The sequence below is a fragment of the Pleurodeles waltl genome, chromosome 1_1 (assembly GCF_031143425.1).
Source record: "Pleurodeles waltl isolate 20211129_DDA chromosome 1_1, aPleWal1.hap1.20221129, whole genome shotgun sequence".
In the NCBI taxonomy this organism is placed as follows: Eukaryota; Metazoa; Chordata; class Amphibia; order Caudata; family Salamandridae; genus Pleurodeles; species Pleurodeles waltl.
Genome location: NC_090436.1, coordinates 855,390,610 through 855,406,276, shown reverse-complemented (window position 1 = coordinate 855,406,276; position 15,667 = coordinate 855,390,610).

Here is a 15,667-nt window from a genome sequence, read left to right as displayed (position 1 = left end):
CCATGGGGTGGTGTGGGTGATGTGGTGTGTGTTGTGATGTGTGGGATGATGTTTAGGTGTGTGTGGTGTTTTGTGCGTGGATGTGTATGTGTGATGGTATTGTGTGCCTCTGTATGCTGGTGTTGTCTTTGCTGTGCTGTCTCTCTGGCCTTCATCAAAACTTTTGGTAGTAAGGGTTTGTGGGTGATGTGGGCGGGTGTTTTATATTGTATTGGGTGTGTGGGAGTGGTTTGTGTATGTGTATCAGGTGTGTGTATTTGGAATTGTCCAATGTGGCAGTGTTTTGTAAATGTGTGTGTATTTTGAGCGCGGCGGTGTGTATCGCCAATGGTTTACTGCGGTTGAAAGACCGCCTCGTGGATTCGTGGGTCGTGATAGTGTGGGCGTATTCCTGTTGGTGTGACGGTGGAGGTTTTGTTATCACTAGTTTATCACTGACCTTTGATGTGACGGACTTGTGTGGGTGTCTAGAGTTTGGCGGATTCCGAGCTGTGGGTTGTAATGGCTGTGGCGGAATTCCGCAGCCGCGGTGGTGTGTTGGCGGTTTTCTGCATGGCGGTAAGCGGAATTTACTGCCAATGTTGTAAGGAGGGCCACAGTGTCTTTGATTGCAGCTGCATGAAGACATTGCAGCCCTGAAGGTCCTTTCTGCAATACCATTCGAACAACAATGGTGAAGGCCACATGTCGTAATGCCCTCAAAGCACACCTCAACACACCTCAACATCACCAACACATCCCTCGCCTCACCCAAGGAATCATTCAAAACTTCCTATCGATTGGACAAATTCTGACCCTCAACAAGAAATATAACTTGGACTCCAGTCAAATGACAATCTTCCAGTTCAACACATGTGTATTATTCTTGAGTAATATCTTTGGAAAAGCAGTAACTACTCAATGCTGTACAAAAAATTAAACAACATCCGGGATTGAGGCCAAACTAGAAAGCATTAAGACAGTCACCATTCAAGTAGCCACTGGTCTAGTGCAAATCACTGACAACAGTAATCTGTGTCTCCCGTCCCAGTTGTTCTCTTTTACAAAGCACTTTCCAGCTAATCAAGATGAGCACCTTCAGATAAAAAATATTCTCAGTGACTTGCATAGTACCCAAGGCATCGTAACTCCAGTAATCTTCAACCTCTTTTTGGAATCCCTGGTAGTCACCCTGCCCAGCAACTCATCAGTATGTGAACAAGGCACAACTGCAACTAAGATTACTTTGGGGAATTATATCACCCACCAAAAACATGCCTCACCTTCATTTAGACATGAAACTAAGGCCCTCATTACAACCCTGGTGGTCGGTGTTAAAGCGGCAGTAATATCACCAAAAGGCCGGGGGTAAACAAAATGGGATTTGGACCATGGCGGTTACCTCCATCCAAAACCATCCAGCTAAAAAATATTCTCAGTGACTTGCAAAGTACCCTAGGCATCGTAACTCCAGTAATCTTCAACCTCTTTTTGGAATCCCTGGTAGTCACCCTGCCCAGCAACTCATCAGTATGTGAACAAGGCACAACTGTACCTAGGATTACTTTGGGGAATTATATCACCCACCAAAAACATGCCTCACCTTCATTTAGACATGAAACTAAGGCCCTCATTACAACCCTGGTGGTCGGTGTGAAAGCGGCAGTAATATCGCCAACAGGCCGGCGGTAAACAAAATGGGATTTGGACCATGGCGGTTACCTCCATCCAAAACCATCCAGATAAAAAATATTCTCAGTGACTTGCATAGTACCGTAGGCATCATAACTCCAGTAATCTTCAACCTCTTTTTGGAATCCCTGGTAGTCACCCTGCCCAACAACTCATCAGTATGTGAACAAGGCACAACTGTACCTAAGATCACTTTGGGGAATTATATCACCCACCAAAAATGTGCCTCACCTTCATTTAGACATGAAACTAAGGTCCTCATTACAACCCTGGTGGTCGGTGTTAAAGCATCGGTAATACCGCCAACAGGCCGGCGGGAAACAAAATGGGATTTGGACCATGGCGGCTACCTCCATCCAAAACCGCCACTTTAACACATCGACCACCAGGGTGGTAACAGCTGCGGGCCTGGAGACTTTGGTCTCCAGCCCAGCGGCCGCCACAATCCCACCCTCGGGATTACAACCCGGCCTACCGCCATGGTTTTCATGCCAAACTTACTGCCATGAAAACCATGGCAGTAGGCACTAGCAGTGCCAGGGAATCCTTTCCCTGGCACTGATAGGGGTCACCCCCACCCCCTGCCCCCTCACATATACACACCCACACGCGCACCCAAATACACACATGCACACACGCATACCCACCACCACCCATGCATGCACACATACATACCTGCACACCGCAACACACGGCAACACACACCAACATACCTTGTCACACACATGCATTCACAACACACAACACTCACAATCACTCATTCATGCATGCATCCTATTGGACTCACACCTGCATGCACGCATACCAATACATACACACACCAACATACACACAACACCCCCCACATACACACAACACTCCCCACATACATACAACACCCCCCCACACCCGCCTCTGGTCGGAGAACCCTACTTACCTGCTTGCAGGGGGTCCTCCGGCTGGAGACGGTCCGCGGTGCTGCTGTCAGCAGCAGCGTCCACCAGCAAAACACTGCAGGCTGTATCATTGCTCATGATACGGTCGGCGGTGTTTTGCTGGCGTGGTGGTGCTGCTGTCAGCAGCGCCACCTTACTGCTGTCCGCCACCATGACCGTCGGCGTTGTTCTGTCAGCATTCTGGGGGAATACCATTGGTGGTCATGATACTGGTAGACGGCTGGTAGCCACGGCCGCGGTATGTTGGTGGCTATCGCTGTGGCGGTAGGTGGTCCATACCACCAATGTTGGAATGAGGGCCTAAATATACTTGAAGCCCAACCCCTAGAAGACAGAGTTACCACTAAAATCACAAGCAACAACAAAGAGAAACATGTGCACGAATGTCTTTTGCAACACAAAAGGATAATTAACTTTTCAACCACTCACCCACATCACTGATTTGGATTTAATCCATCATTCTTTTGCTCGCCAGCCCTAACTGTCAGGCCAGGTCCTGTCTGGACTGGAAACAAGCATCCAGGGACCAGTTTCAGGGTATCACCTTTCATCAGCCAAGCTACCTTAAATCCAAAGGCACAATGAACAAGAGACTCACATCTGGGCATACCCGTTACACATAGGGCAACTTTAGCAACACAAAAGAATGATGGACTGAGTGCTGAAACTTTTCAACAACTCACCCCCAGTCACAGATCTGGGTTTAATCCATTGTTCTTTTGCTCATCATCCCACTGCAGTTTAGACCCAGCCATGCGAATCAGTGTTGACCATGTGCCCCGTGGGAACAGTCCAGCCTGAAATGCCAGGCCAGGTCCTCTCTGGACAGGAAACAAGCATCCTGGGACCAGTTTCAGCATGTCACCTTTCATCAGCCAAGCTAGCTTGAATCCAGATGTGGGTCCTGTGTTCCCCATGCCCCACTGGACTCAAGCTAGGCTGGCTGACAAGGGGTGATATACCGAAACTGGTACCAGAATGCTTATTTCCAGTCCTGAGAAGATCTGGCCTGGCAGCTTGGGCTGGATTGTTCCCACGGGAAACAGGGTCAAGACTGATTTGCGTATGGCTGGGTCCAAACTGGAATGACATGGGTAACACAAAAATGATGAATTTAGGGCTAGATTTCTGTACTGGGGGAAAATGTTTGACATTGTTCAGCATTCCGTCCATCACTTGTTCTTTTTGCATGAATGTTTTTTAGACATGACTCGTTTCATTTTTACATGACTCAAACAAGACACACACTTTATGGCACCATCTCATCGAGCTCCATGAAGAAAAAATGTTTTTGTTGAAGCAGACTTCGAAACAGCCATAAAATCACTGGGCCTACCTGACCTCGAAACAGTATGCTCCCCATCTGCCAGAGTTCCACTGTAGATCCCCTTACTTGCTGCTACTCAATGGATCACCGCCTTTAGAACACACACTTGCAGAATGTTATCCACTCTCAAAGAACTCTTTACCAGTCTGCACCAGCCTCAGAGTCTGCTCCGTCACCTACAGCAGAGCACACCGTCATATGTAGCAAGCAAGATTGCAATAGTAGCAAGCAGGGAATGAAAAGACACCAAGTCCCATAAATATACTTTTTGACGCAATACTTCACAAATGCAGTTTTGCGTCAAAAAGTTTAGCGCTGGCTAGTGCCATTTTTGAATACCATCCGGGCATCATATTTATACTATGATGCTGGTTGGTGCTAAAAACTGGTTAGAGTCAAAATTTCTCACTTTAACCATTGCACCTTGTCATAAGGCAAAATGACGTTAACGCCGGAAAAACAATTCTAACCTGTTTTACGACACGTAAACAAGTCGCAAAATGGAAATGCACCATTTTTACCACCATTAACTTAAAATTCAGACGCTAAAGCAGAAAACAGTGCAAAGGAGAGGCAAAATGGACCCAGAAAGCCAGGAGAGACCCCAGACAACCAGGAATCAGCCAGGAGGACACACAGAAGTCCCAGGAGAGGAAAAAGAAAAACCGCAAGGGTCGTTTCAGTGCGGAGGAGCATGAAATTCTTGTGAGAGAGGTGACAAAGCACCAGCAACAACTATTCGTCACCTCCAAATTGCCAATTGGAAGGAGAGAGGCAATCTGGCAGCAGACAGTTGACAGATCAGCAGTGTGGCAGAGGTGAGGAGAACTGTGCTGAGTGCAAAAAACGCTGGCATGATTGCAAGAGAAGGACAAGAGAGAAAATGGCAAGGAACAGAAAGGAAGCACTGCAAACTGGAGTTGGAAGTCCTGCACCACAAGAGGACCTGAACAAGATGGAGGAGATGGTTGCAGCAGTCATCCCGAAGGAGCTGGTTGCTGGTATTACAGGACAGGACAGGACAGCACAGACTACCAGGAAACACCACAAATGCAGGGTGAGTTGCTTGGGGGAAAATGATGCAAAATTGTCAAGTGCAAGAAGGGAGAGGTAGATAGGACACACTCAATCCATGTCAAAGGAGTGCAGGGGGACATATTGCACATGAAGCAAGTTGCAACATTCAAACGTAAGCAACATATGAACATATGCCCCACAACACATACACAACCTGGACATATGTTAACCACCAGGGTTAAATACCTACATGTACATATGCAGAACAGAGGATGGAAGTCATGTGTGATGACTCAACCCCTGGTTGTGTCATCACAACATCCCTTACATATAGTCAAACAAACCCTACCAACATGACCAAGACATCAGAGACTAGGAAGTCAGTCAATACCATTCCTGGGGTTACGTCATGGTGGTGTCCCTTGCAGAAACACCTTGCAACGTCCTTGTCTCATTGCCAAAACACATGTGTGCTGCATCTTACAGCACACAATATATTTAAACCTTTCCCAACAGTACCCAGACATGTGTAGGAAGCACCGACACCCACACATAAACAACACATCCCCATAAGGTAGCCACAACTCCATCATGCAGTAAGGATGCCACTATGGGTGCAGGGAAAATTAATCTAGGCAGACGCTGGGGAAATAGCAGGGTTGTCCTGCATCACAGGAAACATGCCACTACCCAGTGTAACTAAACTGATGCAGTGTGGAGCCACACATTGTGACACTGATCAGAAATGTGTCACTAGAGAAAATATGTACTACAGACTGCAATCTGTAGGTCACAACAAATACAGGCTGACCCCACAACTACTCTGACACAACCATGTGAGACACATAGGAATGTGGAAAGAACCACACAAATACAACACATGCTGTATGTCTGTGAACATGATGGTGTACAATATCACACTGACGGGCGGGGAAGGTGCATGGTCCAGTCTGGTGTTGGTAAGACTGCCAGTGCAGTGTACTCTTTGCGGTTGGCAGTATGAGTAACACACTGGGATGGCAGGTGCAAATCTGTATCCTCATGGTAGCTCTGTGGGACAGTTACCACTACATTGTTGATGGACCAAATAGAGTCAGTCTGGCGGTGCATTGCGTGTGACGGGACAGCTGCTCTTAGCTCTGCAAATCAGGCAGTGAAAAGTGCACAATGGCCTGGGCATGGGGCCCCCTGCACTGCCCATGCAAGGTGCACAGGCTGTGCAGGAGCATCAAGAGGCACACCACACCACATCACCACCAACCTTTGCATGGGGGTTTCACTGCCATGCAAAGGCTGGTGGAAAAGCGGGAACATACCTCCAATAGCAAGTCAGTGATGTGACATGTCAACTGCCACAACACTGAAAGATTGAATTTATACCATCTCTTTGCAGAGGATGATGGCTCTCCTGCTGACCTGCCTGTCCTGGAGTTCCCCAATGACCTGGATGACCAGCTGACAACCAAGAGACCCTCCAATAAGTCCTGGTATTCCTCCAGACACCACCTCCAGTTGCAAGGAGGACAAAAAATGTAGCAGCCATACCAGATGCCTCACTAACCACCCCAATAGTACAACCTGACAGCACCTGCACAGCTCAGGACTCCGGGGACAAAGGGACCACCTTTGAGAGGACAGTGGTGGGAGTCCAGTGGGAGCTGGCAAATCAGGTACGGGTGGGGATGAAGACTGTGGCAGCCAGCCTAGAGGCAATGCGCACGTGCCTCATGATGGCCAATGAACATACAGCAGCCAAACAAGGCACACGCTCCCCACTGCATGGAGTCCAGCAGTGTTTGAGGGACATAGCTGCTGCCTTGAGGGAGAGGCCACAACAACTGCCCTCACAAACTGGCAGCAGCATGCTTGAGAACAAGATGTACTACATGCAGCGGGACCTGGCCTCCCTTAGGGCAGACATGGCTGCCTACCACTGGGATGCTGCTGCTATCCTGAAGAATCAGCAACTCCTCCTTGCTGCAGTGATGCCATATGTTGTTCCACAAATGGCAGCTGCCAGGAATTGGGATTCCACATCTTGAACTACTGAAGTGTGTGTGGCCCCCTTTGCCTCCCCACGGCCCCCCCCCTCAAGGGCAGAGGGGACACCACACACATCGGATGATGAAGATGTGGAACAGATCACCTTTACTCAGAAGAGTACCTGGTAGCACCAGCCTATGCCACGTGGGCGATGTTTACCTTTGTCCTGTGCTTAAGATCATGCCAGTGTTAGCACAGTTGGATATGTGCACTCTTCACCCACACACTATGGACTGTTTTTGTCTCCCACTTACCAATTGGCAATTATTGTTCCTCTGCACTTAACAACACTTCACCCAAGCATTTTCCATGACATGTCCCTCAACCCTGGACTAGTGTTGTGTCACAATTGTATGGATTTCACAAATGGGGTCACTGACCTGGACATTGTAAATATCGCACTACAACACTTGTAAATAAACACCTCCAACACAAACAGCATGTCTTTGTGAATTGTGATCCATCTACTACGCAAAGTAATTGTGATGTGTGTAACCATGTCATTAGTCACAGAGTGTCAGTACAAGAGTGCAGGACTGTGGGGGCACATACCTACACACAAGGTCCCAACAACGGGAATGGTAATGCTGGTCTTATCCCCTGCAAGCAATTCACTGAGTATATCACAAATGAAGAACACATATATGCTTCACTCACTACATATGGCAGAAATGGCTGTTAAACAGTTCTAGGGCAATATCGTCAGCTGAGAGTACCAGTAGTACAGATTGGTGTGATATAGAGGTACCTAACCTTATTAGAGATTGCCACCTGCCAGTTTAGCAGGACAGAGTTCAAATTTAGCCTGCTGTCAGATGTTCCACAATTCCTACACAGGACCCCAACACTGACAGCTGAAGTACCACACCTACCTGTCCAATACGAAGTAAACTTATTCACCATGAGTGGTGGGTACACTGGATGGAAGATGCATGGACAAGTAGATGAGTTGTTGCTGCCAATGTGACAGCTCAGTTGTCAATAGGTGATACACATGGCAAGAGAGGTATTCGGAGACAGGACAAAATCCCTAGGCCAACACACAATTGTTTGAGGCTGGCCTGGTTTGTGCTGAGTACCAAAGGTACTTACACCTTATATCAGGTCCAGTTATCCCTTATTAGTGAAATGTAGTCAGTGTCTAGAAGCCAGGCTGTCTAGGGGTAGCTATAGACAGAGCAGCCAAGGCTGAACTGAGAGACATGCAATGCTCTTGCAATACCACTGTAGTCACACAGTACTCACACACATGAAAGACAATACTCAGTGTTACAAAAAATAAAAGTACTTTATTTTAGTGACACAAGGCCAAAAATACTTTGGAGACTATACTCCCTTAGGAGGTAAGTAAATTGCACAATATGTCCACTATTAACCAGAAGCAGATAAGTACACCATAGGAAAACAGTGCAAATAGTAAAAATCACAATAGGTTGCAATGGGCCTAGGGGACACACAAACCATATACTAAAATAGAGGAATGCGAAAGTCGGTTTCCCACCTATGCAAGTGTAGTGTGTAGAGGGGCACTGGGAGTGTAAGAAAACAGCAAAGGTAAGTGAAATACCCCACCACAGAGTCCAGGAAATCAAGAGTAAAACACAGCAAGTTTCCTAAAACACACTAGAAGTCGTGATAGAAGATAATGAAAGAACCAGAAGAGACTGCAAGACACCAATGATGGATTCCTGGGCCTGAAGAACTGGGGAAGAAGAGGACAAAGTTCAAGAAGCACTGAAGAGCCCAGGGAGAACAGGAGCCCCTGCTAAACCGGGTGAAGGTGCAAAAGAAGAACCACTGGTGAGAAGACAAAGTCAGTATGGCACCAAAGAAGACAGGTGCGGGTTCCTGGTTGGTGCAGAAGATGTACCACACCGGATGGATGAATGCAGTCTGGTTTGCGTCGCTGGATTCTGCCAACAAGCCTTGGTAAATGCAAAACTCACGGTTAGCCGAAAATGCCAGTGCCCGGGACCAGGACGGACCTGGTGGCTTCTACCCAGGAGGGGGAAACAGAGGGGGTTCTCAGAAACTCAGAGAGCCCTCAGAAGACCAGGCAGCGCACACAGGAGTCCAACAGCATGGAGACAAAGGAGTTGCAAATGGCGGTCATCACAGCACTACACAAAGGGATCCCACACTGACGGAGGACAACTCAGGGAGCTGAGCATTGCAGGATAGAGTGCTAGGGACCTAGGCTAGGTTGTGCACAAAGGAATTCTTGGAAAAGTGCACAGAAGCCCCAGGAGCTGCAAAACATGCAGTGCACAGGGGTACTGTCTGGCACACAGAGGCAAGCTCTTACCTCCACCAAATTTGGATAGCTGGACCTTTGGACAGTTGGGGTCACTTTAGTCCACCACCTGTGTTCCAGGATCCATGCTCGTCATCAGGAGAGGGGACCCAGAGTACTGGTCATTGTTGCAGAGAGTTGCCTGCTGAAGCAGGGAAGTGACTCCATCACTCCACGGGAGATTCCTTCAATTCTACTGGCTGAAGACAGGCAGTCCTCGAAGGATGCACGACGTGGAAACTATTGTAGTTGCTGGTAGGAGCTGGAGTTACAGAGTTGCAGTAGTCACCTTGGATACTTTCTTGTAAGTTGTAGAGTTCCTGGAGCAGTTATGCAGTTGATCCGATAGTAGAAGGTGAAACAAAGGATGCAGAGGAGTCCTGCTGGAGTCTTGCAATCTGAATCTGAGGAAACACCCACAGGAGAGGCCTTAAATAGCCCTGAGAGGGGAATTGGTCACCTTACCAGGTAAGCACCTATTAGGAGTGGTCTCTGTTGTCACCTGCTGGCACTGGTCACTCAGGATGCTCCCAGAGTTCCCTGACCATCCTGAAAACAGGATGACAGAACCCAGGCACACTCTGGAGGAGCTCTTGGCACCACCCCTGGGGTGGTGATGGACAGGGGAGTGGTCACTCCCCTTTCCATTGTCCAGTTTTGCACCAGAGCTGGGACTGGGGGTCCCAGAACTGGTGTAGACTGTATTATGCAAGGAGGGCACCATCTGTGCCCTTCAAAGCTTTTTCAGAGGCTCACCTCCCAGGCCTGTAACACCTATTTCCAAAGGGAGAGGGTGTAACACCCCTCTCCTAAAGGAAATGCATTGTTCTGCCTTTCTGGGGTTGAGCTGCTCAAGTCCCAGGAGAGCAGAAACCTGTCTGTGAGGTGGCAGCAGCTGGGGCTGCAGTGAAAACCTCAGAAGGCTGGGTTGGCAGGAGTGGCGTTCATGGTGGAGCCCCCAGAGCGAATGGGATTGTAAAACCAATACTGGAATCAGTATTGGGGTACAATTCCCAGTTGTTAGACACCTTACATGGCCATATTCGGAGTTACCATTGTGAAGCTACATATCGGTATTGACCTATGTGTGGTGCACGCGTAAAATAGCATCCCCACACTCATGAAGTCTGGGAAAATGGGCCCATATGACATGGGGGCACCTCTGCTAGTGCAGGGGTGCCCTCACACACAGGTACTATGCACCTAGCCTTCAGGGTCTGAAGGCTAGACATATAGGTGAGTTATGAGTGACTGGTGCAGTGAAAATGGCTGTGAAATAGTGCTTACACTATTTCACTAAGGCTGCAATGGCAGTCCTGAAGACGGGCTTATATGAGCTCCTTATGGGTGACAAAAGAAATGCTGCACCCCATAAGGATCTCCTGTAACCCCAATGGCAGGGGTACCTAGGTACCATATACTAGGGACTTATAAGTGGGGGTGCAGTATACCAATTTGGAGTGGAATACTGGGTTACCAGTATGTAAGTACAAATTTGGAATCAGAGAGAGCATAAGCACTGGAGTTCTGGTTAGTAGGACTTCAGTGACACAGTTAAGCATACTGACAAAAACAGTGAAACAGACTGACAAGTAGGCCACAGCCTATGAGCACTGGGGTCCTGACTAGAAGGATCCTAGTGACATAGTAAAAACACACTGACAAACACTGACTAACAGGCCAAAAATGGGGTTAACAATGCTAGAAAGAGGCTACTTTCCCACTGTGCACTCATGGGAATACCCTGAAACACAAGCATACAGGGAGTGCAGAATTATTAGGCAAATGAGTATTTTGACCACATCATCCTCTTTATGCATGTTGTCTTACTCCAAGCTGTATAGGCTCGAAAGCCTACTACCAATTAAGCATATTAGGTGATGTGCATCTCTGTAATGAGAAGGGGTGTGGTCTAATGACATCAACACCCTATATCAGGTGTGCATAATTATTAGGCAACTTCCTTTCCTTTGGCAAAATGGGTCAAAAGAAGGACTTGACAGGCTCAGAAAAGTCAAAAATAGTGAGATATCTTGCAGAGGGATGCAGCACTCTTAAAATTGCAAAGCTTCTGAAGCGTGATCATCGAACAATCAAGCGTTTCATTCAAAATAGTCAACAGGGTCGCAAGAAGCGTGTGGAAAAACCAAGGCGCAAAATAACTGCCCATGAACTGAGAAAAGTCAAGCGTGCAGCTGCCACGATGCCACTTGCCACCAGTTTGGCCATATTTCAGAGCTGCAACATCACTGGAGTGCCCAAAAGCACAAGGTGTGCAATACTCAGAGACATGGCCAAGGTAAGAAAGGCTGAAAGACGACCACCACTGAACAAGACACACAAGCTGAAACGTCAAGATTGGGCCAAGAAATATCTCAAGACTGATTTTTCCAAGGTTTTATGGACTGATGAAATGAGAGTGAGTCTTGATGGGCCAGATGGATGGGCCCGTGGCTGGATTGGTAAAGGGCAGAGAGCTCCAGTCCGACTCAGACGCCAGCAAGGTGGAGGTGGAGTACTGGTTTGGGCTGGTATCATCAAAGATGAGCTTGTGGGGCCTTTTCGGGTTGAGGATGGAGTCAAGCTCAACTCCCAGTCCTACTGCCAGTTCCTGGAAGACACCTTCTTCAAGCAGTGGTACAGGAAGAAGTCTGCATCCTTCAAGAAAAACATGATTTTCATGCAGGACAATGCTCCATCACACGCGTCCAAGTACTCCACAGCGTGGCTGGCAAGAAAGGGTATAAAAGAAGGAAATCTAATGACATGGCCTCCTTGTTCACCTGATCTGAACCCCATTGAGAACCTGTGGTCCATCATCAAATGTGAGATTTACAAGGAGGGAAAACAGTACACCTCTCTGAACAGTGTCTGGGAGGCTGTGGTTGCTGCTGCACGCAATGTTGATGGTAAACAGATCAAAACACTGACAGAATCCATGGATGGCAGGCTTTTGAGTGTCCTTGCAAAGAAAGGTGGCTATATTGGTCACTGATTTGTTTTTGTTTTGTTTTTGAATGTCAGAAATGTATATTTGTGAATGTTGAGATGTTATATTGGTTTCACTGGAAATAATAATTAATTGAAATGGGTATATATTTGTTTTTTGTTAAGTTGCCTAATAATTATGCACAGTAATAGTCACCTGCACACACAGATATCCCCCTAACAGAGCTAAAACTAAAAACAAACTAAAAACTACTTCCAAAAATATTCAGCTTTGATATTAATGAGTTTTTTGGGTTCATTGAGAACATGGTTGTTGTTCAATAATAAAATTAATCCTCAGAAATACAACTTGCCTAATAATTCTGCACTCCCTGTATAACACAAAATTTAAAGGAGTACGCAAAAATGTTTATTAAAATGTACCTAAACTAAAAACAATCACCTACCCTAGCCTATACTAACCTATTCTAACTATACTTAACCAACAACTAAAGCTTACTAACCTATGCTAAACGTAACTAACACATTTAACACCACACCCTAAACATTGGCCTCCCACACCCCTAAAGTTACAAGACAATTGCAGGACAATATATACTAATACTACAAACATACCTACTAACTCTAAACAAATATATATTTTTGGTATTTTTTTAAAATAGAAAATACATAGATACCCCAACATGACCCCCATCCACCAATTAACACGTGATAAGTAAACAACCCACCCCCCCAAATCCACTTATCCTATCTGAAGTACATACCTACACTAACCTAACACTAACCACTTAAAAAACCCACAGTAAAACACAAATTAAAATCAGAAGGGAGGGGACAGAACTTGGAGGTGGAAATTCAGAGAAGACTCAAAGTTTGGCCTTCTTGAGTTTTTTCTTGATGAATTTTAGCCTCTTGGAGTTAGCGGCCACCTCCTTCTCTAAACTGTCCGAACATTTTAGGACCAGGGAAACATCCCCCTGCAGATCATGCAGCAATTGCGTGTCCATGGCAGCAGGTGGTGTGGGCTGTTGCACTGTTGTTGTTGTAGTTGCAGCCAATGTTGTGGGTGTGGTTCCAGCTGTGCCCCTTTGCACTGCTGAGGAGCTAGGTGCCTGCTGTGCATTCTTAGTCAGTGTGGGTACCCCTTCGGGGAATGCCCGCCATTCCCCTGTTGCTCTCTCTGCATGGTAGCGGCAAGCCATTTTTTCAGAACCCAGATTCCACTGCCAAGATATGGCAGTACCTCAGTGCCCTCTTTTAAAATGCATGCGCCTCATTATTGGTCATATTGGCAGCTATTAAATGGAGACAAGGAAACCATCAGTGTCGGCACTGTGTGGAGTCTGTACAGATTAGAAGCTTACACTGCTCAATCGAAATACACATGCACTCCAACTCGCAATCCAGAAAAGACAATGGCCCTGATAAATGTAACGACAACGCTGCCTTAGCATCATATTTATGACACTAAGGCGACGCAAACCGAGAAAATAAACCAAACATTTGGAAGTGTGCATTGCTTTTGCGTAAAAAAGAATAATGCAAAGGCAGCGCTAACTTTACATAGATCAGGCCCAAACTTCCTTATCATCTGATTCTATTTACAACCATACATCACCAGAAACTTGGACATGTTATTGGGAGGATGGGATGCTGTTGGTAACCATGAGGGGTCAGAGCTGATAGGTACACATGAAAGCCTGATCAATATGACTGTCACCTACACTGTGAGCATCACATCTACCTACAAATTTGGTATTCATCTCCCCCTGAGCCTAAGGGGGGATGGCCATGCAATCCGTCATCTCAACTGTCCTGGTCATCCACCAAAGCCTGCCAACTCATACATGGAGTCAATGAGTGGATCATATGTTAGGAGGGCTGACAACTAGGAAGCTGGTATCCATAGGTCTATTACATCTACATTCACGTGTCCGGGTGTAGACAGCCATCAATACCAGATCTGTCACTACTATTCCTTTCACACCCATTTCGATGCCAGCACACATTTGGCATGGACCTGCATGCAAGCCAATTACATTACACATAAGTGTAACATACATGGAGTGCAAAAGACGGAGCACAATGCTGGGGGGAAATTGCCAGCCCAGTCCTCCATCTTCATGACAATACAGGTATGCATCAAATTGGGTTCAATATGGTACATCCCTGTGTTGTGAGAATGATGGCGTGAGTCACTGCCAGTATTCTCACAGTGTTGCACTCTGTCATTCTTAGTCACATATGGACCTACATGTGGCTTGTCACCACCTTGTGTACACAATACTGGCCATTGTGCACCACAAGCCACACAAGATGTGACACTCTGGTGGTGCATGGGGTTCCTTTAAATGGGCTGTAATGTCAACATCCAGCCTACTTTGATATCTGATAATTGGACAGCTTATCACATCTGGCATTGTATTCAACACACATGACTCACTCACACCAAACCTCAGATTACTTCACAGGACACACATTGTCACACTTACTGGATACATCTGGGTCCTCAAATTGCACCACTTTCCCAGTAGTATAGGGGGCAGGTCCACCTGTAAGACATGAATGGTAATCCATGCTTAATGTCAAATCATAGTCACTCCAAGTGGACAACAAATTTCAGTGTGAACTAGTGGAGCGGAGTGAGCTAGTTATCCTTTTGGAAAACAGTGTAACAGACACACTACTATGATCACACAATGGCACAGACACTCAGGTAAGTTAGAGCCACACATCTGAACAGTAACACTGGGCCTGAGACTCATGTAGTGCTACACTCAGCAACACCCATATGTGGGCCATCTATAGAAGATGGAACAACATGGTGTGAGGGGGAGTTGTGTAAAAAAACATGACACTACACTGCTGCTTTGTAAGACTTATGACTCTGGTACTCAAGCATGTCCTGCAAGTGGTATCCAGAGGCACTTTGTGATAGACGCCGCTCAATTTCAAGTCTGCAATGATCATGCATTGATTAATCCATGACTGATCTGGCAAAGTTGTCTAATGGTATCAAATGCCCTATAGGCATTTCCCCCTAAGGTGGGTAATCCTCCTTTGCTAACATAATGGCGGGGCAGAGGTCATGTGCTTGAAATGTTGACAAAGTTGTGCTATGCATGCACTGCGCCACTTTGTTGACACAATCCAGGGAAAATATGGCAGGCTGGTGGTGCCTTGGCATTTCATACATGGCACTATGCCGGGGCACAGGTGTCGCTATGGCCTCTGAAATGTGTGTCTTCATGATGGTTGTGCAGGACTTCTCAGACATCTGACCTCCATTGGTATCATCGTTGGACATGTGAACTCCAGGGCTGGACTGGTGCAAATACACTTCATTCTGGTTAAATACAACCTGTCCACAAGCATTGCATGCAGCACTTCAACTCATCTGCTGCTGTCATTCAAGAGCAGTGAACAGTCAAT